This window comes from Mytilus californianus, unplaced genomic scaffold, assembly GCF_021869535.1.
Source record: "Mytilus californianus isolate M0D057914Y unplaced genomic scaffold, xbMytCali1.0.p SCAF_12, whole genome shotgun sequence".
NCBI lineage: Eukaryota > Metazoa > Mollusca > Bivalvia > Mytilida > Mytilidae > Mytilus > Mytilus californianus.
In genome coordinates, this window is record NW_026262604.1 from 34,116,619 (window position 1) to 34,140,854 (window position 24,236).

Sequence of the window (24,236 nt, forward strand, 5' to 3'; positions counted from 1 at the left end):
TTATAAGCATGCCCACTGCAACTAATTTATTTAATTTGAAAGGTTCTTTAAATTTTTGAATCTTAAGATACACATGGTCAGGTTCTGCCTGATGTCAAAAGCAAAATATAACCGACTCGCGTTACTGACAAACACTCTATATATACATTCAAGTCAAACTGGCGATGGTTACAACGTATTGATAAAACTATAATAACAAGCTTACCGAAGGTACATTACGTTTATCACTACGCTTCTTTTTTTCTTATTCCTTGGAGGTTCCTGTTCATCTAAACCGTCTCCATTTAAATGTTGATGCAAGCTCAAGGTGCAAGGTTCAAGGCTTAGGTGCCGTGTTACTCCAAAATGACAAGCCTATTGCCTATGCATCGAGAGCACCAACTCCAACTCAGCAAAGAAATGCTCAAATTGAGAAAGAGACTATGGCTATTGTTTAAATAAACAATAAACTTCAGCTGTGGCTAGACTGACCTCCGGTTGTATGTCTAGCAAGGTTCAACAAAATGTCATAACGTTTGGGCAGCGGTCAACCTAATTCGGTAACTTTATTTGTGTCAAGCTATAGGGCATGAACTTGTACCCTAGTAACTTTTAAGTAAGATCTAAATTATTACTTATAATTTTATTTTTCTATTATGTTATATGCATTTTAAGTAAAACATTGTTTTATATTATAGTTAGGAAAATGTTAATACATATATTTAATCTATGAGTTTGAATATCCCTCTGGTATCTTTCGCCCCTCTTTTAAAACATAATTTGGCAATCTTAAAATAAGAAATAGAAGAAAAACCATTTTTTATGTAACTTGAAGTTTTGGCCTGGTTTTTTACCATAACTATTTTTGGGCATTCTAAATTTTGTGAATAACCCTTTAATTCTTTTGTTATCTTGTTTGTTGCAATCAGTTACGGGTTACTTGGACATTCAGAAATTAGTATGTAAACTGATCAAGCCGCTATAACATTCATAGCGAGTTTCTTGATATTCTAGGCGAGTCTCCTGGTTTAGATTTAAAATTATTTTTCTTTTAATTTTATTTTGGAAAAAATGAATAAAGTTTATAAGTAAATAATATTTTAATTTGCAAGGTCTAATTTAACAATAACTATGATTGTTATTATTTGATTTTTGATCTGAATTGTATGTAGAATTTTAATTATTGTTTTCAACATTTTAACTTTAAAAAATTTTCTTTGAAATCATGTTGTGATTACTTTGATATTTTCTTTATTAAATTAATAGCTAGTTTCTTGATTATTCTAGTCTGGTTTTCTTTCCCGTTGTTGTTTCCGGCCTCCTACCATGAGCCTCCCCCTAGATTGTGCCACAGTGCTTTACAATTGTCGGGTTACTAAAACACCACAACAATAGAATGGTAGAGGACAATTTTAACGACGGGAAGAAAAACTACAACAGACCGGAGATCAACAACAAACTCGACACCATTTCGTACGTGGAAGACCAGCCATTTTATCAGTCGTCGCCTATCAATCCACAGGCCAATCATTTGTTTCATCGTGGACAGGGCAGACTACTCTTCAAACGAGTATATCGCCCCGGTGGATCGCTATCCTTGCCGTGGTCGGGGGGCTTGCGTGTCTCAGTGACCACAAGAGCTATGCCAGCTGGAACTTCGTCTCCTGGTAGGGTTACCCATGCTGGACAGGTCGAAGGGTAGAGACCAGACTAAAGTGATCCGAACATCGCACGAGTTGCCCGATGTTTTGAATAAAATAGTCTCTCCAACCCGTTGGCCGTGGGTTGCTACCCGTGTCGGTGGTTGACGAGATCCTTGCGGATGAGGGCTGTAGCCGGACTCCTTACGGTCAGAAAATACCCGGACGGACGAGACTATTGTTCAATAAGCTGCTTTGGCTCCAATATCATCTAAACGGGAGGTCGGATGGACCCGGTTCGATCAATCGGCTGGTCATGTCGAGCCCGTCAGTTAATCCTCAACAACAAGCTTTCTTGTAACAATTTTCATTATATACACATGTGTTTTAAATTAAGCTATTGATATTTCGGAAAACTGAAGAAGGCGATGGCTCATGGGTCAATCAAGTGGTACGCTTTCTATTTCGCTTGATGGATACGCTCTGCTTGAGTATACTATTCTTGGAACATCGGGTGCTTTCCGCAGTGGATCTTGGGTGCTAATTTTGGGGACCATCTACGTTATACATGTTATACTTGGAGCTCGTTTTCAGCATTAGCACTTGACCCCGGCTCGCCACGGAAACACAGCATCGCCCTTGTAGGCACTCCGAGGTGGGTGGATGACAAGAATGGTGAATCTTTCTCATTTTCTATGGCACAACAAAACCAACCCTCTAAATCAGCTTTAATACATACAAAAAGAAAATGTGATGATTCAGTGCCCTGTCAGGAAGATGACAGTTGGCCCAGATTTATTGTAATAAAAGGAACAGATGAAAAACCAATTTCCAAAATATCTCCCTTTGTGATTCACAAACAAATTCAAAGCGTTGCTGGTACTGTAAAAAAAGTTTCAAAGATGAGATCAGGCAAATTGTTGGTTGAATGTTCCAACAAAAGTCAATCAACAAATTTGCTTACAATGACAAAAATTACAAACTTTCCTGTTTCTGCCTCTCCTCACAACAGTTTGAACAGCTGTAAGGGGATCATTCGAGACAGAAGTCAATACCTTGGTGACCTTACCGTGGAAGAAATCTGTGAGGAACTTTCAAGCCAAGGTGTAACTGATGTTGTTAGATTTCAAATAAAAAAGAATGGAAATATAATCAAATTAAATACATATCTTTTGACCTTTAGAACTCCAACTCCTCCTCCATCTATTACTTTAGGTTGCTTCGGAATCAGAGTTGACAGGTTTATCCCTAACCCAATTCGATGCTTCACTTGTCAAAAGTTTGGTCATGGAAGCAAACAATGTCGTGGTACGCAGAGATGCTTCAAGTGTTCTGACGAAGGACACGAGGGAACAACCTGTCACTCTGAATCTTCTAAATGCGTAAACTGTGGTGAATCCTATTTTTCATCATCTAGGGACTGCCCTGTTTACCTTAAAGAAAAAAAATATTATCAAAATTAAAACAGAAAGAAACATCAGTTACCCAGAAGCTAAACAGATAGCTTCTGTTTCGAATGATCTCCTCGTTTCAAGCAGACCATCGTATGCCAGCAAAGTTGTCCGTTCATTCAGTCACGAGCATACACAAACTCGCATGACCTGGCCAATTGATGCTGAGACATTTACAAAGCTGCCTGTTGAAACAGAACCTAACGATAAAATATTAATTCCAAGAAAACCAACACCTTCTAAAACCAGTACTCAGTCAACTCAATCTTCCTTACAGAGCTCAATGTCATCATCTAAAAAAAATGAAAAAAAAGAAATCAAATAAAAAAGATGCAGTTAAATCAGACAGTTGGGGCAGTGAATCTGTCTGGGATCTTCCTAGTGACATAGATGATTCTACCATCTCCAATAGTCTTCCTTCATCTGCATCTAAAAAGTTATCTTCTACATCCAGTACAAAGTCTACTAGAGCCACGTCTCCTCTTCGTTTTCCAGAAACGAAGGATGTCCAAAAGAAGCCAGTAAATACATCCTCTCAGAAGTCTTCTGATTCGAGGTCGCGGGGTAGGGGTCGAGGCGGAGTAAAAGCAGCCGCGTGTGGTCCTGGAGATCGACGACTCTCCTCACACAACAGATTTTCAACACAATTATCGACGAAACTGAAATGTAAATCGAAAGTGTTCCGCCACCCGAAAGATCACAATCTCAGGGTGAGCGAAATAAGAATGCTGGCAAACTCGACAGCATTCGCTTGTCTATTATCAAATCATGACTAATATCATCCAATGGAATTGCCGAGGTCTTAAAATAAATCTTCTCGAGTTAACGCTTCTAGGTCAGTCATTTTTACCTACTGCATTTTGTCTTCAAGAAACTCATGTAAAAGAAAGTGACAATGTATCTTTAAAAGGATACAACATGTATAACACATTTTCTAAGGTAGATGAACGTGCTGCAGGCGGATCATCCATTTTTGTGAAGGACAACGTCATTCATAGCACAGTCCAACTCACCACGGATCTGCAGGCAGTTGCAATTCGTTTATCATTAGATAAAACAATTACATTATGTTCTATATATATTCCACCCAATTCAATTATAGATAAAGCTTAACTCAAAAACCTCACTGATCAATTACCCTCACCATTTATACTTATGGGCGACTTCAATGCCCACAACCCATTGTGATTGATTGATTGATTGATTGTTGGTTGCTTAACGTCCAGTGGCAAATATTTCATGCATGTTCAGGACGAGAACAAGTTAACAATAAATACATTAAGTAGGTCCAGTAATAGAGGCCGTCAGGGATGAAGGTCGGGGAAATTTGGACTGCCACGGGAAAATGAGGGTATATTGGATAAGGACAGAAATGTAGCCTTGCAACAGGCCACCTACGGACCCCTCCAAGAGTTGTTGCAAGGGTTCTTAACGTGCTAAGAGCGTTGCACCCTCTTTACACGAGGCATCGGATTTAACGTCCCCATTCTGACCGGACGTGACTGCGAACTTGTACATCCCGCACAGCCAAACGGACGCCCCACTTTAGCGAGGGTTTTACCGCCGGTCGGAGGAAGACCAATGGTGACCATATTTCTATTCCCCAGTCACCCTTGGGGGCCAACCCCTTGTGGGGAAGCAAGCAAGTCTCATAATATCAAAGGTAAGACCTACCTATTGTATTAATTGTTAATTTGTTCTCGTCCTGAATATGCATGAAATATTTGCCACTGGACGTTAAGCAACCAACAATCAATCAATCAATCAAAGGTAAGATCATTGAGGACTTTGTCTCTCAAGAAGGATTATGCATTTTTAATGATGGATCTAATACTTATCTTCATCCTGAAAACGGGTCTTATTCTGCTATTGATATCACTATTAGCGATCCCTCTCTTCTTCTGGATTATTCATGGCGTGTTCATGATGATCTATGTGGAAGTGATCACTTTCCAATAGTACTTGAACATCTTTTTACTTCTGCCCAACAGAGAGTACCACGTTGGAAACTTGACAAGGCGGACAGGTCCTTGTTTGAGAATCTCTGTCAAGCGGAACTTCAGTCAAAGATGTTTGAGACTGTACAAGATCCAATACTAACTTTTAATACAGTTTTAACGTCAATTGCTGACAGAACTATTCCTAAGACCTCGGCAAATCCGAAACATCCCAGCAAACCATGGTTTGATGATGCTTGTGATCAAGCAATAGGTGACCGTAAAAAATCTGAAAGACGGTTTAATCAACAACCAACGACGGAAAACTTGAGTAATTTCCGTGTTTTTCGCGCTAAGGCACGGCGGACTTGCAGGCAAGCACGACGAACGTCTTGGAAGACATTTGTCTCGGAGATAACATATCGCACTCCGATGACAAAAGTATGGAACATGATACAAAAGATAAAAGGTAAAAATTCTAAAGCCACAGTTAAACATTTAAAAAATGGCAATGATTTATTAACATCTGAAAAGGTTTTGCCAACAAGCTTGGTGAAACTTTTGCGAAATCTTCTTCTAACAACTACAGGGAAGATTTTAAAAAAGTTAAAAAACAAAAAGAAAAAACAAAGTTGAATTTTAAATAAAAAAATGGTGAAAATTATAATAAACTCTTTTCTCTTGAAGAACTTAAAACATCTCTGTCAAAAGCCCATGATACAGCTTGTGGGCCTGATAATATTCACTACCAACTGTTAAAACACTTGCCAGATTCCTCGCTGGAAGCTCTTTTGCAGCTTATGATTAACATCTGGGAATCTGGTGATTTACCATCAATCTGGAAGCTTGCAACCGTCGTGCCTATTCCAAAACCAAGTAAAGATCACACGGATCCTATTAATTATCGGCCAATTGCTCTTACCAGTTGTGTCTGTAAAACACTAGAACGGATGGTCAATGATCGTCTTGTTTGGTTCCTGGAATCTAATGGGCTTTTAGCCAATATCCAGTGTGGATTCCGCCAAGGTCGCAGTACTCTTGACCATCTTGTTCGATTCGAATCATTTGTCCGTAATGGTTTTGCGAAAAGTAGTGTCGGTCTTTTTCGATCTAGAAAAAGCCTATGATACTGCATGGAAGTATGGAATTTTAAAAGATCTCTTTGATATGGGGTTGAAAGGCAATATGCCAAATTTTATTTCGAATTTTCTATCTAACAGACAATTTAATGTTAGAGTAAATTCAACCATGTCTGATCTGTATGATCAAGAGATGGGTGTCCCTCGGGGCAGTATTTTATCTGTTACATTATTTAGTCTTAAATCAACAGCCTTGTTGAAGTTTTAAAAAGTAATATTGAAGGTTCATTGTATGTTGATGACTTTTTAATATGTTATAGAGGCAAAAATATGAATACCATAGAAAGACAATTACAGTTATGTCTTGGAAGAATTGAAAAATGGGCCTCGGAAAATGGGTTTAAATTTTCCACTTCAAAAACGGTCGGGATGCATTTTTATAACAAAAGGAAATTGCATCTTGATCCAGAACTCACTTTGTACGGCAACCCAATTAAAATGGTTGATAAAACCAAATTTCTTGGGTTAATTTTCGATAAAAAGTTAACCTTTCTACCCCATATCAAAATGTTAAAATCGAAATGTTTAAAAGCATTAGATATTTTAAAAGTTGTCGGCAGCACCGACTGGGGTGCTGATCGCAACATTTTACTTAATTTATATAGATCTCTAGTTAAATCTAAACTAGATTATGGCTCTATAGTGTATGGCTCTGCAAGGAAGTCCTACATACAGATACTCGATGCTGTGCATCATCAGGGTTTGCGTCTCTGTCTTGGCGCATTTAAAACCTCATCGGTTGAGAGTCTGTATGTAGAGGCTGATGAGCACTCACTCTCTAATAGACGTTTGAAGCTTGGACTTCAATATGCTGTCAAACTAAAAGCCTACTCAGATAATCCTGCCTACAGCTGTGTTTTTAATCCAATTTATGAAGATGTTTTTGCAAAACATGAAAATAAAATTCCTCCGTTAGGTATACGTTTAAAACCACATTTAGCTTCTTTTGATTTAAAATCTGTTGCTCAAGTTGAAACTTGCAAATGTCCTCCATGGAAACTTCCCAAACCAAAAATGATATTTGATCTCCGTGAACACAATAAAAATAAAACAAATCCTCTTTTAATTCAGCAACACTATGCTGAAATCAAAGCTAATTATTCAGATTTTTCAACTGTCTATACTGATGGATCAAAAGATGGTGACAGAGTTGCATCTGCTGCTGTCTTCAGGGACAGAGCTGCAACTCTCCGTTTGCCATCTGATGCATCGATCTTTACTGCTGAAGCAGAAGCAATAATTTTGGCTTTGAAATTTATTGCTTCGTCAGATAAATCCAAATTTATTATATGTTCTGGTTCACTTTCATGCTTACAAGCTATACAAAATACTAACATTAAAAACCCAACAATTCTCAAAATTTTATATGTAATGAGGAATTTAAAAATTCTTCTTAAAGAAATATTATTTCTATGGGTGCCGAGTCATGTTGGAATCCTTGGAAACACAACTGTAGACCTTGAGGCAAAGAATGCCCTGGGTGACCCTTTATCTAACGGTGATATACCATATACCGATTTTAAATCTAATATTAGAGAGTAGTAGGAAATGGGGTCAGTCCGCCACAGGAAGCCACGTCACAGCTAATCCTCTTAACTATGACGTAGTATCCGGTCTATAATCTCTTAATCCTCTTAACTGCTACTTAACATCCGGGTTATAATCCTCTTAACTGAAGTGGATTAATCTCTGAATCCCCTTAACAGCTACTTAACATCCTGGTTATAATCCTCTTAACTGAAGTGGATTAATCTCTTAATCTTCTTAACTTGTACTTAACATCCTGGTTATAATCCTCTTAACTGAAGTAGATTAATCTTGTAATCCTCTTAACTTGTACTTAACATCCTGGTTATAATCCTCTTAACTGAAGTAGATTAATCTTGTAATCCTCTTAACTGCTACTTAACATCCTGGTTAAAATCCGGTGGTGGAAAATTAACGGAAGTGTTTTTAATCCCCCTACCCTCCTACGTATGATCTTGTAAACGTGGTATACACGTTGACCTATCCACGTTTACATCCTGAAGTATAATCTTGTAAACGTTACAAACACGTTGACCTATCCACGTTTACATCCCTTAGTATATAATGCAATGTGAACTAGTATCAATCATTCATTCAATATGGAAAATTATAACCAACACATGATTGACCAACTGGTAAAATTTATTCCACAAGATGTGTTACAGAAGCTACAACAGCTGTCAGCGCAGGACTTTAATGCAGTCTTACATTCAGTTAAACAACATAATCCAACAGAAAAACAACTTGATAAAACTCCTACGGGAAAAGATGACAATGTAACAGATAAAGATAATGTATCAAATTTTAAGTGCCGAACATGCGGTAAGAAGTATGCAAGAAAAGATATTTTAATTCGACACCAACACAACCATTCGAATATAAATTATGAATGTGAACATTGTGGTTTCACCACGAAAAGGAAAGATGTTTTATCTACACATATGCAGGGAAAACATAATGTAAAGAAAAGAGCACAGAAGGAAGACAATGTACAACCCCCACGTAAACGTCAGAGGATAGAAGATGTTGACCAACCTCTCGAGGAACAAGTACGCAATGCTAGAGAGAAAAGATCGTTAACAACAACAGCTCTGAACGATGGTGTGGAAAATATTCAATTACAACCCAGCAACAATGAAGAAAGATATGACTTGATGTTATTTTTCAAAGAAAAACAAGTGGATATTGTGCAAATATTATAGGACAGGCTACTTAGAAATAATATAAAGTTTTATTTGAGTGTACATGTTAGAATGATTAAATATTCACCAGATGGAAAATACGACGAAGCTGAGCCGCATTTCAATAGTAAAGTGTGTACCATTTTACAATCTGGTGCTAGTGAAATACCTCACGAGTTGAATAAAGGATTTCAAAAAGTATTCATTTCTTTCGAAGAATTCATCAAGAATGGGAGTGGATGGCAACTTGAAGAGGTTTTACAGCTCGATCTGTGCGTCACAAAGTACAAACCGTTAAAAGGAGATTTGGAACTACCAACATCACTTAAAAGATCGAACTGTATACTCAACATTCAGAACTTGGACATCAAATGTTTTTTATGGACTGTTCTTTCAAGTATGCATAACTTTCAATGAAATCCAGAAAATGTAGAGAATTATGTTCCATTTGTTAACTCGGTTAACATGACTGGTATCGAGTATCCAACTCCGTTATCTCAAATATCACAATTCGAAAAACAGAATAACACTATCTCAGTTAACATTTTTAGATACGAAGAAGGAGAAATCTGCCCGTTATACATCACTAAGAAAACCTACTGTCATCATGTAAATATGTTATATTTAAAAGAAAACAACAAAAGTCATTATGTGTTGATAAACAACTTTAACAGGTTTTTATCGAGAACAGAGAAACATCGTGAAAAACATTTTTTTTGTTATCTTTGTTTGCAAGGATTTACTGATAAATGCAAACTAGAGATGCATAAGGCAGACTGTGGAAAATTTGATTTTCAAAAAATTACACTTCCCAAGGAGGGTGAGGTTCTGGAATTCAAAGAATATGCAAAAACCGCCCGAATTCCGTTTGTAATCGATGCTGATTTTGAGTGTTTAACACGGAAAGTCGATACTTGTCATCCGAATCCCAACACGTCAAGTACAACTACATACCAACAAATGGAACCTTATAGTTTTGGTTATCAAAGAGTGTCAATTGATAAGCGATACGAAAAACCACCCGTCATATACCGTGGACCTGATGTTGTGGAGAACTTTATCCGTCATCTTCTTGAAGAAGAGAAAGAAATTAAAGACATACTAAGCCGCATCGAGCCAATGATAGTAACTGAGTATGATAAATTAGACTACAAATATGCCAAAAAATGTTATGTATGTAAAAAAACCTTCAGCAGCAAAAATTACAAAGTCAAGGACCATGACCACGTTTCGGGGTCAATTCGTGGAATTTCGTGTAATAACTGTAATTTACAGATCAAAATACCGAAATTTATACCTATTGTTATTCATAATTTGAAAGGATTTGATGCAAATCTCATCATGAGTAAAATAGGAAAGTTTAAGGAACAAGACATCACTGTTATTCCACACAACAAAGAAAAATATATGTCATTTTCTATAGGAAATCTCCGTTTTATCGATTCTTTGCAATTTTTAAACAGTTCACTGGCAACTTTAACAAAAAATCTAGCTGACGAAGGAAAAAAAACATTTTAGATACATTTCTTTGCACGACTATGATTTGGATCCGTGTCATTATTTCACCACTCCCGGATTTAGTTGGAGTGCCATGTTGAAGAAAACTGGAATTGTACTCGATTTAATCAGCGATATAGATATGATGTTGTTTGTAGAGAAGGGAATAAGAGGTGGTGTATCTAGTATTTTTCATAGATATGCTAAAGCAAACAATCCATACTTATTCGATACGTATGAACCAACTGAACCTACTTCCTATTTATCTTATTTAGACGCAAACAATTTATATGGTTGGAGCATGTCTCAATGTGTTCCGTATGGTGACTTCAACTGGCCTACCGAGGAGGAGAAAATAAAATTAGATATCACAAAATTAAAAGTTGACGGTTCAGACGGATACATTTTCGAAGTTGACCTTGAATATCCATCGTCACTTCATTCTTCTCATTCCGATTTTCCTTTAGCTCCAGAAAGAAAACATATTCAAGTAGAACATTTATCTCCATATTCGAAGGAATTATTGCAATATTTAAGTGGAAAGCAATGTTTGACAAAGATAGAAAAACTCGTTCCTAACCTATACGATAAGGAAAAATACATAGTGCATTATAGAAACTTACAACTATACGTAGAGTTAGGAATGAAGATCAAAAAGATACACAGAGTACTCAAGTTTAAACAAAGTCCCTGGTTGAAGAAGTACATAGACTTTAACACAGAAAAAAGGAAAAATGCAAAGAATGAATTTGAGAAATGTTTATATAAGCTGTTGAATAATTCAATTTTTGGTCGGACCCTCCTCAATACACGCAAGCATAAAGATGTGAAACTTTGTCACACGGAAGAGAAACTTAATAAAGAAACAGCTAAACCATCCTACGCATCTTGCAAAATATTTAACGAAAATTTGGTAGCAGTGGAGAAAAAGCGTGTGAATGTTTTAATGAAACAACCAATATACGTAGGTTTTTGCATTTTAGACTTATCCAAGTTTTTGATGTATGATTTTCATTATAACCATATGAAATCTCTGTATGGTGATAAAATTCGTGTGTGTTTTTCCGATACTGATAGCTTTTTATATCACGTTGAAACGGAAGATGTGTATGAAGATATGCATCAATATCAAGATATTTACGATACGAGTGATTATCCTCCAGAACATTTTTTACATGACACCGAAAATAAAAAATTAATAGGTAAATTCAAGGATGAAACAAGTGGAATCCCAATAAGTGAATTTGGTGGACTGAGATCGAAGATGTATTCATTTTCTTTTGAAGGCGGAGAAAAGCATACTGCAAAAGGAGTTACAAAAACTGCATCCAGAAAACTTAAACATGAAATGTACAAAAATTGCCTTTTCGATAAAACTGTTACACGTTCTGAAATGAATATAATAAGAAGCGAAAGCTATGTTTTATATACTAAAACTATTAATAAAAAATCATTAGTTCCTTTTGATGATAAAAGATGGATTTTAAATGATGGTGTGACAACGAGAGCCTTTGGACATAAAGACAACATATAAACAAATGACATTTTTTTTTTATCATGTAAAACGTTCAAGTCTTATATGTTATTTTCTATTTGTTTTAACTATTTCGTATTTTTATTATTATTTTGTTCATTTTTTTTTTTCTATATCAAAATTTGGGGTGATTAAAATAATAATTAAACATTTAGCGAGGGAAACTATTATTTGTTCATTTGAGGGTTATTGTGAATATGTATTTTATTTTTTTGTTTGTTTGTTTTCTTTTTGTCAAATGTGTATTAATAACTAGAGCAAAGTGGGATTTTTTTGTATATCAAAAATTTGTGGTGATTTAAATACGATTGTTACATATAGTGAAGGAGAATGTAGATGCATCATATTTTTATTATAATTTATTGTATATTGTATTCGATAGTATTTATTCAGTTTATTATTTTGTGTATGACAAAATTTGTTTGTGGGTAATTTAGTTACTTTTTTCTTGTAATTTACTTTTACATCTATGTTTTATTTATTCCTGTTTTTTTTTTTTTTTTCGCATCCTATCTGATTGAAATAAAACATAAAATATCAATGAATCCAGTTGTTTGTTTTCGTTTATTTGAATATATTGTAGTAAAACACACATTATAAAAAAAGATAGATGTACACAATAAACAAACAGTCATAGTCATGATTTTACAATTTACATGGAAATGTTAGTGTTCAATCTTTATTTGTCGATTCTCGGTTATTTCAAAGTATCCATAGTTTTCAGCTAAAATCAGTAAGGCAGCTGTTTCTGGTAATGGAGTACCGAACTGACATTCCAATCGTATTTTCCCCTGCTTCAGTAGTGAAAGATATTTGGTATCCGAAAAGAATGGTTCTAAGTTGAAGCATAAAAGCGTATATCCATTGTTGAATTCAGCCCTTGTTATTTCATTCCCCGTATCCAACATCCACTTTCCTCCTGTTTCAAACATTTTTACATAAGGAGAAACGTTCGATGCACCGCTATTCTCGTTGAAATCAAGTTTGAGTGGTATACCATCAACTGGTATTCCGTCACAAAACAGAGTCACCTGTTTTAAATCATAATTCTTAAAGTTAAATGGGTTTTTTGTATATGCTCCAGACATAGCATTTGAAGAAACCAATCCAAGCACAATACTTTTCGGTCTCACATCTTGGAAAACATTTTCTACGATTAACGAGGTACTTCCTTGCATGATTGTAAAATTTTTCATCATGGTTTTTGTGAAAGGATACTTAGCATTTGTTGTCTTTAAAGCTTCTGAATGAGCGACAATTATAGCTGGGTTAGGTCTGATCTTGCAAAGCTTTATCACGACATCTTCCAAAGAAATATGAAAGTTAGTTTCAATTTCTCCAGACATCAAACAAAAACTTGGATCGTTGCGGTATAATTTTAGTTTAAGGGATAACATATTTAGCAGGTATCTATCCATCTCAAAGATATCAGAAAAAACTGGTCCCTCCATTTCTAATGTTTTCGAAGTAGAAATAAATTTTCTGCGTTCATACAGTCCAGTGTTGGTCGATATTTCATCCATGTGACCATATCTGTCTTTTAAGTACAGACTAGAAGATAATTGTGTGCTCTTTGCGTCTTGGCCATACTGCAGTAATGTTTTCATCATACATTTATACGGGTAATACGTATTACTAGACGTTACCATTTGTCCTTGTATATAAACATCCAATTGCGACCAAAGCGATTGTAAAAATAAGTTCACAGGTCCTACCGTATCGCCATCTTGTAAATCTTCACCATTTGATTTTCACTTTTAATTTCACGTATAGTTTCGATCTTTTAAGATCTATATAATCCATACCATTGTTTGCACATAGATCGAATTCTATAGGATTGTAAGCTGTTATTTGACTAACAGGTCTGCATTCCTCGTATGTTATACTTTCAACACCGACTTGATATGGAGGTATCTCAAAAATCTGTATCTCTGACGGTTGTGCTTCAATAAAATATTCTTTAGTTAACAAAGACATTATGTTGAAAATATATCCCTTTTATGTTTTTTAACAGTTTTATCTTTTTTCGATTTTTTCGTCTTCTTTTCACCTCCTCTGCTTTGTGGCGAATGATGATTTTTTCGCTTTCTTTTCTTTTTATTTATACTCTCACCGTCATTTTTTATCTCTTCTTTTGCTTGATTAACAATTTGTTCACTAGGCGACACTAACCGTACCTCAAAGTTTTTTTCTTTTTCAACACGAATTGGATAAGATTTATTCGAAATTGGAATCATAAACGATCCCGATTGCGATCCTTTATTATGTCCATTTTTCATATGAGCTACGTAAGCGTTCGATTGACCAGAAATTACATTCTGATAATATCTAGACCATAGATCAACATTAGGAATGTACATTTTATCAATGTTCGACATATCTACGCTAAAATACGCTTGGTATAAATTGTAGTGTAAAAGAAAAATTATTTTACAAAAAATGAAGCGTTTTCTCCGTGTTCATCTTTTATAAGAAATTCTAAGACTTGAATTTCGTTTTTCTTTACCGGTAAATAAATTGGAGACGAAAATAAATAATTCCATGTATTCATATCCGTGGGAAATATTCTTCGTAAAAGTGAATATTGTATATGGGGAAAAACATTCACTCCACTACATACATCACAAAACAAGTATAATTGATGATTGTTCTTTTTTGTAACTTTTTGATTAGAGTAAAAATCTAATATTCCTAGTTTCCATTCACCTTGTAATTGTAAAACTTCATTTAAACACACTTTGAACTTGAACGGTGAATTATTAGGGTAATATGCATCAGATTGATCACTTCGAATGAAAATTATATGTTCCATTATAATAAAGATTGAATCTGTTCTTCTGGTATGTATTCGTCATACGAAGGAGGCCACCCTTGAAAACGAACTAAGTATTCAGTTTTTCCTCGTCTTTTTCTCTTCTTTAAAATTTTTTCAATTATCCAAAGACCATTTTCGTCTTTGTCTACTCTTTGAAGTTCACTATCATAAAAGGTTCCCCTTATGAATTCGTCTCCATTTATATTTGAAACCCTGTAAAGATCAATATTTTGTTGTCTGAATCTTTGTACTACTTTGAATATCTCTTCCGTCCATGTGATCAAGCAATAGGTGACCGTAAAAAATCTGAAAGACGGTTTAATCAACAACCAACGACGGAAAACTTGAGTAATTTCCGTGTTTTTCGCGCTAAGGCACGGCGGACTTGCAGGCAAGCACGACGAACGTCTTGGAAGAAATTTGTCTCGAAGATAACATCTCGCACTCCGATGACAAAAGTATGGAACATGATACAAAAGATAAAAGGTAAAAATTCTAAAGCCACAGTTAAACATTTAAAAAATGGCAATGATTTATTAACATCTGAAAAGGATATTGCCAACAAGCTTGGTGAAACTTTTGCGAAATCTTCTTCTTCTAACAACTACAGGGAAGGTTTTAAAAAAGTTAAAAAACAAAAAGAAAAAATTAAATTAAACTTTAAATCAAAAAATGGTGAAAATTATAATAAACTCTTTTCTCTTGAAGAACTTAAAACATCTCTGTCAAAAGCCCATGATACAGCTTGTGGGCCTGATAATATTCACTACCAACTGTTAAAACACTTGCCAGATTCCTCGCTGGAAGCTCTTTTGCAGTTTATGAATAACATCTGGGAAACTGGTGATTTACCATCAATCTGGAAGCTTGCAACCGTCGTGCCTATTCCAAAACCAAGTAAAGATCACACGGATCCTATTAATTATCGACCAATTGCTCTTACCAGTTGTGTCTGTAAAACACTAGAACGGATGGTCAATGATCGCCTTGTTTGGTTCCTGGAATCCAATGGGCTTTTAGCCAATATCCAGTGTGGATTCCGCCAAGGTCGCAGTACTCTTGACCATCTTGTTCGATTCGAATCATTTGTCCGTAATGGTTTTGCGAAAAATGAACATGTAGTGTCGGTCTTTTTCGATCTAGAAAAAGCCTATGATACTGCATGGAAGTATGGTATTTTAAAAGATCTCTTTGATATGGGGTTGAAAGGCAATAGGCCAAATTTTATTTCGAATTTTCTATCTAACAGACAATTTAATGTTAGAGTAAATTCAACCATGTCTGATCTGTGTGATCAAGAGATGGGTGTCCCTCAGGGTAGTATTTTATTTGTTACATTATTTAGTCTTAAAATCAACAGCCTTGTTGAAGTTTTAAAAAGTAATATTGAAGGTTCATTGTATGTTGATGACTTTTTAATATGTTATAGAGGCAAAATATGAATAACATAGAAAGACAATTACAGTTATGTCTTGGAAGAATTTAAAAATGGGCCTCGGAAAATGGGTTTAAATTTTCCACTTCAAAAACGGTCGGGATGCATTTTTGTAACAAAAGGAAATTGGATCATGATCCAGAACTCACTTTGTACGGCAACCCAATTAAAATGGTTGATGAAACCAAATTTCTTGGGTTAATTTTCGATAAAAAGTTAACCTTTCTACCCCATATCAAAATGTTAAAATCGAAATGTTTAAAAGCATTAGATATTTTAAAAGTTGTCGGCAGCACCGACTGGGGTGCTGATCGCAACATTTTACTTAATTTATATAGATCTCTAGTTAGATCTAAACTAGATTATGGCTCTATAGTGTATGGCTCTGCAAGGAAGTCCTACATACAGATTCTCGATGCTGTGCATCATCAGGGTTTGCGTCTCTGTCTTGGCGCATTTAAAACCTCACCAGTTGAGAGTCTGTATGTAGAGGCTGATGAGCACTCACTCTTTAACAGACGTTTGAAGCTTGGACTTCAATATGCTGTCAAACTAAAAGCCTACTCAGATAATCCTGCCTACAGCTGTGTTTTTAATCCAATTTATGAAGATTTTTTTGCAAAACATGAAAATAAAATTCCTCCGTTAGGTATACCTTTAAAAACACATTTAGCTTCTTTTGATTTAAAATCTGTTGCTCAAGTTGAAACTTGCAAATGTCCTCCATGGGAACTTCCCAAACCAAAAATGATATTTGATCTCCGTGAACACAATAAAAATAAAACAAATCCTCTTTTAATTCAGCAACACTATGCTGAAATCAAAGCCAATTATTCAGATTTTTCAACTGTCTATACTGATGGATCAAAACATGGTGACAGAGTTGCATCTGCTGCTGTCTTCAGGGACAGAGCTGCAACTCTCCGTTTGCCGTCTGATGCATCGATCTTTACAGCTGAAGCAGAAGCAATAATTTTGGCTTTGAAATTTATTGCTTCTTCGGATAAATCCAAATTTATTATATGTTCTGATTCACTTTCATGCTTACAAGCTATACAAAATACTAAAATTAAAAACCCAGTTATTCTCAAAATTTTATATGTAATGAGGAATTTAAAAATTCTTCGTAAAGAAATATTATTTCTATGGGTGCCGAGTCATGTTGGAATCCTTGGAAACACAGCTGTAGACCTTGAGGCAAAGAATGCCCTGGGTGACCCTTTATCTAACTGTGATATACCATATACCGATTTTAAATCTAATATTAGAGAATATGTTTTTAATATATTGAAAAATGAATGGAGTAAAAAAGATGATAATAAATTACATGAAATTAAACCTAATTTAGGTAAACCTTTCAATAATGTTATGTGCAGAAAAGATTAGTGTGTTATTTCTAGATGTCGTATTGGTCATACTAGAATAACACACGAATATCTTTTAAAAAATGAAGTAGAACCACAATGTATACCTTGTAACTGCAAGTATACTATAAAACATGTTTTAATCAATTGTATTGACTTTGCTGATATTCGTAAGAAGCATTTCAATGTCAATAATATGTATGATTTATTTAATAATGTTCCATTTACAAATATTGTTTCATTCTTAAAAGAAGTTGGAATATATTCTAAAATTTAAAATTTTTTATTATATTTAAAACGATTTTAAATTTTATCACGTTATCTTAATGTTCATTTTTATTTGTAAATAATCAATTTGCTTTAATCTAGAATTTTAGTTTATTGAAGGGCCTTTTGTCTGATTTTAAGAATATGGTTTAAATTGTAAAAAATATTCGAATTAGCTCTCACCGCGATATAGCCTTGTTGTGCTAATGCGGCGTAAAGCAACCAACAATCAATCAATCAATCTTCTGTCCATCTTTGACTATACGATCGATCAAAAATATGAGCAATATTTGAGAGTCGAACTAAAGAACCGATTTTGTATTTGTATTGTTTTTTTCTCCTTTTCTTTTTGTTTGTTTGTACTTTTATTTCTTTCATTTTTTTTCTCTGTTTTACTTAAATACATTTTCGCCCAGATATCACTCTCGTTGTCTGAATTAACGTCTTTAGGTGCAATGTTTTGTAAACTTCTATGAGGAGTATCATTATAGCTTTTTGCAAAATTTTGCAAGTTGTTAATATATCTATGTGTTCTGTTCTTTGTGAAAAAGCGAAACATTTTATTCTTTATAGTTTGTAAGACTCAGCATAATTTGCGTGAAGTTCAATTTGAGCCGAAAAATGGCGGACACCATTCCTTTTAAATAATGACTGTGTCTTTTTGGCTAGAAATTCTTGTCCCTTATCTGTTCGAATTTTTTTCGGTTTTACCTCACTAAAAATCTTTTTAAATGCAGAGGTGACTTCATCTCCCGTTTTATTTTTCAATGGTTGTAACCAAAGATAGCGTGAGAAACAGTCAACAACAACTAACACGTATTTGTAATTTTCATTTTCTTGTGAAAATTGTTTAAGATCCATTAAATCGGCGTCCCATAAATTATTCAACCCCGTGGTATACACTCTTATTCTTTTAAAAAAACGACGAGGTGTTTTTTGTAAACTGTAATTATCTTGTGAATTCAACCACCGTTTAATTTGATGTCTACCAACTTTTTTCCCATCTGCATTTACGATATGATACAGTTTTTCGGTAGAAGCATATGAAGCTGGTCCACCAACATCATAATAGTATTTACTTAGGAGAGTATCTAGTTCCTCATTCATACATAACTCAATTTGAACTGAATGTATATCTCGCAAATTAATTTTAAGTAAAGTTTCACATATGAATCGGATTAGAAGTAAAAAAGATGGGGGGTGGAAAAAAAACAACAAAAAAAAAAAACAAAAAAAAATAGTGTTTCAATAACTGAAATTAGTATGTCTTTTGATTTCAGATATAAAAAAAAGTTAAGAAAAAAAAAAAAAAACTTTTCATTAAGGAATGTAAATATTTGCATCTTTTTCATTTCTATTCGATTCTTATATAAATCTCTACCTAAAAACAATACCACTACATCAATAAATAAGAAATACAAAAAAAATATGTTTACATAATTTATTATAAAATTTATCACAAAAATAATGATGATGTCCTTTAAATATTGTCTGTCATTCAATTCCATCTTTTATTCATTCCATTCCATCTTTTAATCATTCCGTTCCATCTTTTATTCAAATGCTTAATGGTCTATTTCCATATTCTGTAAAACACAACAAAATTAATTAGTCAAAAATCATCACTTTACCAAAAATCAACACTATAGTATTATATTTAAATCACGTGACATTTTACATGACATAATCGGAAAAAGAAAGAAAAAAATGGTCGCCATGTTGCTTTAGAGTTTGTTATTTTGCATTCAAAGTGTTGTAAATGTAGGAGATGTACATATATCATCTTGCTACAGAGTTGAAGATTTTATAGATTGTTCGAGGGAAACAGAAGAGAGCTTTCAGGGAGAGGTAGCAGATGACGTTTTAAACATTCGCTTCAACCATATACAGAGCAAACATCAAATTGAAGATGTTAAATTTACGAAGCATGTTATCATAATGTTGGAAGAATCTTTGAATTTGTGTGATGATATTAATCATAAACTGATGATGGTAGACGGGAAAATGTGTACAGTAAGTCTACATTCATTTTATTTGAATGGTAAAAATATAACACAATAAAAAAATTTGCATGCATGAATATTCATGAAAGACTTCAAGTTATATTTCAGTCACGTGATAAGTAAACATTTCTAGAAATAATATGAATCTCCTCGGTTGTCGAGTATAGTAGATCAGTGAATGAAATATCTAAATTACAACATGGTTAAACTTCAACCGTTATTAATAACGATGACTGTCTTCATAACGGAGTTTATATACCTTATTCCTCATCTAATAAGAAGTCTATTCATCTTCCCAGTTATTTCTCTTTCTCTTATAAAAGTATACATGCATATTCTACTTCTAAACTCATAACTTACATCATTTTCAACATCGGAAGTGATGTCTATCAACTTTCTCTTCTTGTTCTGTAGAATAAAAAGTATCATCATTAGCTATAATGTATTAAACATTTATATATATATATAAAAAAAAACCAACCTTGGAAGTAAGGTATTAAAAACATCTTTGTTTTCATTTACTCGTTTTTTTTATTTGCTTTACAATTATTTGTTTATTGGATGAATCTGGTTTTTTTCTCCTTTATTTTTATTACTTATTACCAAAAATCAAGATGTACTTACTAATGATGGTTTGGCGTCTACATTTTGACCCCCTCTGGGCTGACTCATGTTGGTTAAATCAAGCTGTTGAATAGAAATTTATAAAAAAACTTTTAAACATTTACACATGATAAAAAAAAACAATAAAGCATGCAATGGATATTTTATTTTTTTTTTTTTTTTTTACTTTAACCCTTTCTTTATAATATTGTTAACATTGTATAAATTGTATTACTTATAATGACTTAAATCTATACATACACAGTAAGGATCTTTTTCTTCATTTTTTGTCAAGTCTATCATCTACAAAATAAACATGTATAGCTTTAAAATAAGAATATACAATCTTTTATGATGAAAATTAACTTTACACATATACTTTTAAATTGACATATTAATTTTCTGAAAGCTCATATATATATATATATATATTATTAACGTAATAAGCAATATTAAATTTATAAATAATACATATGGAGTTTAAAACCGATTTGCAACTTATAATGAGTTAAATCTATACATACACAGTAAGGATCTTTTTCTTCATTTTTTGTTAAGTCTATCATCTACAAAATAAACATGTATAGCTTTAAATAAGAATATACAATCTTTTATGATGAAAATTAACTTTACACATATACTTTAAATTGACATATTTATTTTCTGAACGCTGATATTTACAAGCAATACTAAATTTATAATTAATTCATATGGAGTTGAAAACAGATTTGCTTATCTATATATAGTTTTCATTCATTAAAATGAATGAATATGCATACTTACTATAATATCTTGGGGGTTGCTTCTCTCCTGCATCTGTAAAATAAAAGAATTTATATATACTTTTTTTTAATAGATTACTGAATCAACTAATTCTTTCGCTGAGTCAAGTTGGAGTGTTGACGATGAACTAATAACAGATACAGGTAATTTTCTTTTTTTTTCTTTGTCTTTTTATTGAAATGATAACTAATTTCCTCCTCAGTGAGAATGAATACTTTAATAAATCAGAAACTTGTATAAAGGAAACTTTTCTGTTTTTTCCTGTAACTGTAATCCTAAAGTAAAATACTTTTATTTTCATGTAATAAGAAATCTCAAAGAACCCTATCCTATCATTTTAAAGATATTATAATTTTTTTTTTGTATTTATTTACAGTGACATTTTCAAACAGTAAAGATGAGGGAGAAATTACTACATTAGAAATTCTTGGATGTAAGTATTTTTAGTTTTGAAATTATAAATATAAATGTCTATTAATCACGTTGATAAAAAGTGTAATGCGTACACATTATATGTATAACAATTGTATTTATATTATTTGAAATATAAAAAATGTGATATCGTGTAATGAGATTGAGAAAACTCCTCGTTAATCGCTTTGAGTGTAAGAAAAGAAGAAAAATAGATTTAAGTGAACTACTTGTGAAAATCATGTATTTTCATACAAAAAAATTTACTTTTCAGATGTGGAAAATACAGAGGGAAACGATAATGAAATTTATGTTATATTATTAGGTGTACTCTCATTTGTTTGTATATTTATAATTTTTGTTTTTATGATATTGTATAGGAAACATATATGTTTTAAATGTTATAGTCATAATTTCTTCCTTCACACGTAGACACAGTTTCACTTAGAAGAATGCCTAGCATTACTTCATTGACAAGTGATAATGAAATTGTGTTTTGTGTAAAATGGAACGAAAATGTAAGTAAGATTTTTTTATATTAATTAGGTTAGCTTTATTCACAGTTAAACTTCTTTTTATTTCAGATATTTTGTCATCCTTTACAGTAATAATATTAGGACTTATCCCTATGAGGCAGAGTGTCAAAGACTTGCTAATACATTCTATACAAAAGATTTTCACAATGGCTATTAATAGAAATTTGAACTATAATACATTTATCAATCTTTTATATCAGTTACTTAATTATATTTTTCATTATTTTATTCAGAAAAGAAAACCTTTACGTAGGAGCAACAGACTCGTGTTGCTCCAAATAGATTAATGTATAATCAGTTTTGAGTTTTGAAATATTATAGTGTACACACTCAATTCTAGTTTCATGGATAAATTTTCACTTTCCTACTATTTCAAAAGTTATTAAAGTATTCATTGGAATTAAACCAAAAAAAAAAATCTATTCTTTTTAAACTGTGAAAAAAACTTATCTTAATATCTTGAACCAATGACGACAGCTGTAACAGACATTTCTCAATCATAACTATTTTGATGAGGTTCTTATTTGAATTCATTTTTTTCTTCTTTTTTTTTCTTTTACAGTTTGCAACTTATTAACATATGATTATCAAACAAGTGTTAAGGTGTATTTATTAGTACTTCACATCCTGGATTAAGTGAATGGGAGGGGTCTAAGGAATTATCTATACAAAGGGTGGAATAATGGAGATGTTTTTTTTTTAATCCTCATTTTTTTTTTCATATATCAATTATCTAATCTCTTTGTATTTGAAAGAAACAATACAAGTTGTTATTTGTAGGTGGGGTCTGATTTTATTTACTCAATCTTTCATTTGCTGTTGTGAAAAAACACCTCATTGTTTATTATGATAAAAGATTAAATTATTGTTTGAAAGAAAGGTGATTGATTGATTAGAAATACCCCCTCCCTCATTTGTTTACACTTTTAGTCAATTAATTTTTTAGAATTTAATTGTCTGAAGACTATTAACTTGGAAAGTTTTTCATACATCTATATAATTAACAAGTTTGTTGTATAGTGCTATAAAAAAAAAAGATATATGATATCACTAATTCAATGATAATGAACTCCTCACCCCTTTATTAAAACATAAGGTTGTCTCCCTTTAAGGTTGTGTGCCTTTTTCTATTTAATCTTGAAATAGTAATATGTTACTCAGGGAAAACAAGTTTTTTTATATAGTTATGTAATATACATGTTGTTTTTTTTTTCTGTATAGTGTTATAAACAAGATATATGATATCTATATTGCAATGATAATTAACTACTCAAACATTTTATTAACACATAAAGTTGTCTCCCTTTAAGGTTGTGTGCTTTTTTCTATTTAAACTTGCAATAGTAATATGTTACTCAGGGAAAACAATTTTTTTTTATATAGTTATGTAATATACATGTTTTTTTTTCTTTTTTTTTTTTTGTATAGTGCTATAAAAGAAAGATATATGATATCGATAATGTATTAATAATTAACTTCTCAAACTGATAATTTTTTTTTGTGTGTGCGTCTAATTTACTGTTTTAAAACTGAATTATAAATGTCTTTAAAAAAAAAATGATAGAGTTTATCTTCTTTTTTACTTTTTATAATACACAATGTATGAAAGATATATCTTGTTTGTATATGTAAAGTTATGTAAATATGTTACACCCAACCAGTTAAGTTTATGTTTATTGATAGTGTTGCATTTTAAAAATGTTCTTATGTGATGTTATTACAATCATGGTGCACTTTAAAAACATATTTGTCTTTAAAGAATTTTTTTTGTATATATGTTACTTTTAATATAAAAAAATTGTTATATGCTATGTAAAACCCAAAATAATAGTACTAATGTATTTTTAAAAATTAAAAAATATTTAATTGATGAAATTTATTATAATTTAGACTGGAAAAAATAAAACTTTTATTTTCACTTTGCAAATTCATAAAGTATACCACCATACAGTATTTTTTATATTAATAAAATAAGTTGATAACAATTATACTTTTGTGTGTTGGATATTTTATCTCATTGTTTTTGTTAGTAGTTAATCTTCACTGCAGAGAAACACATACTTTCAGGATATTGTGAGCTCTTAATTGGTGGTGATTTCAATGTTATAAAATTTTTACTTTTCCTTTATTTGCT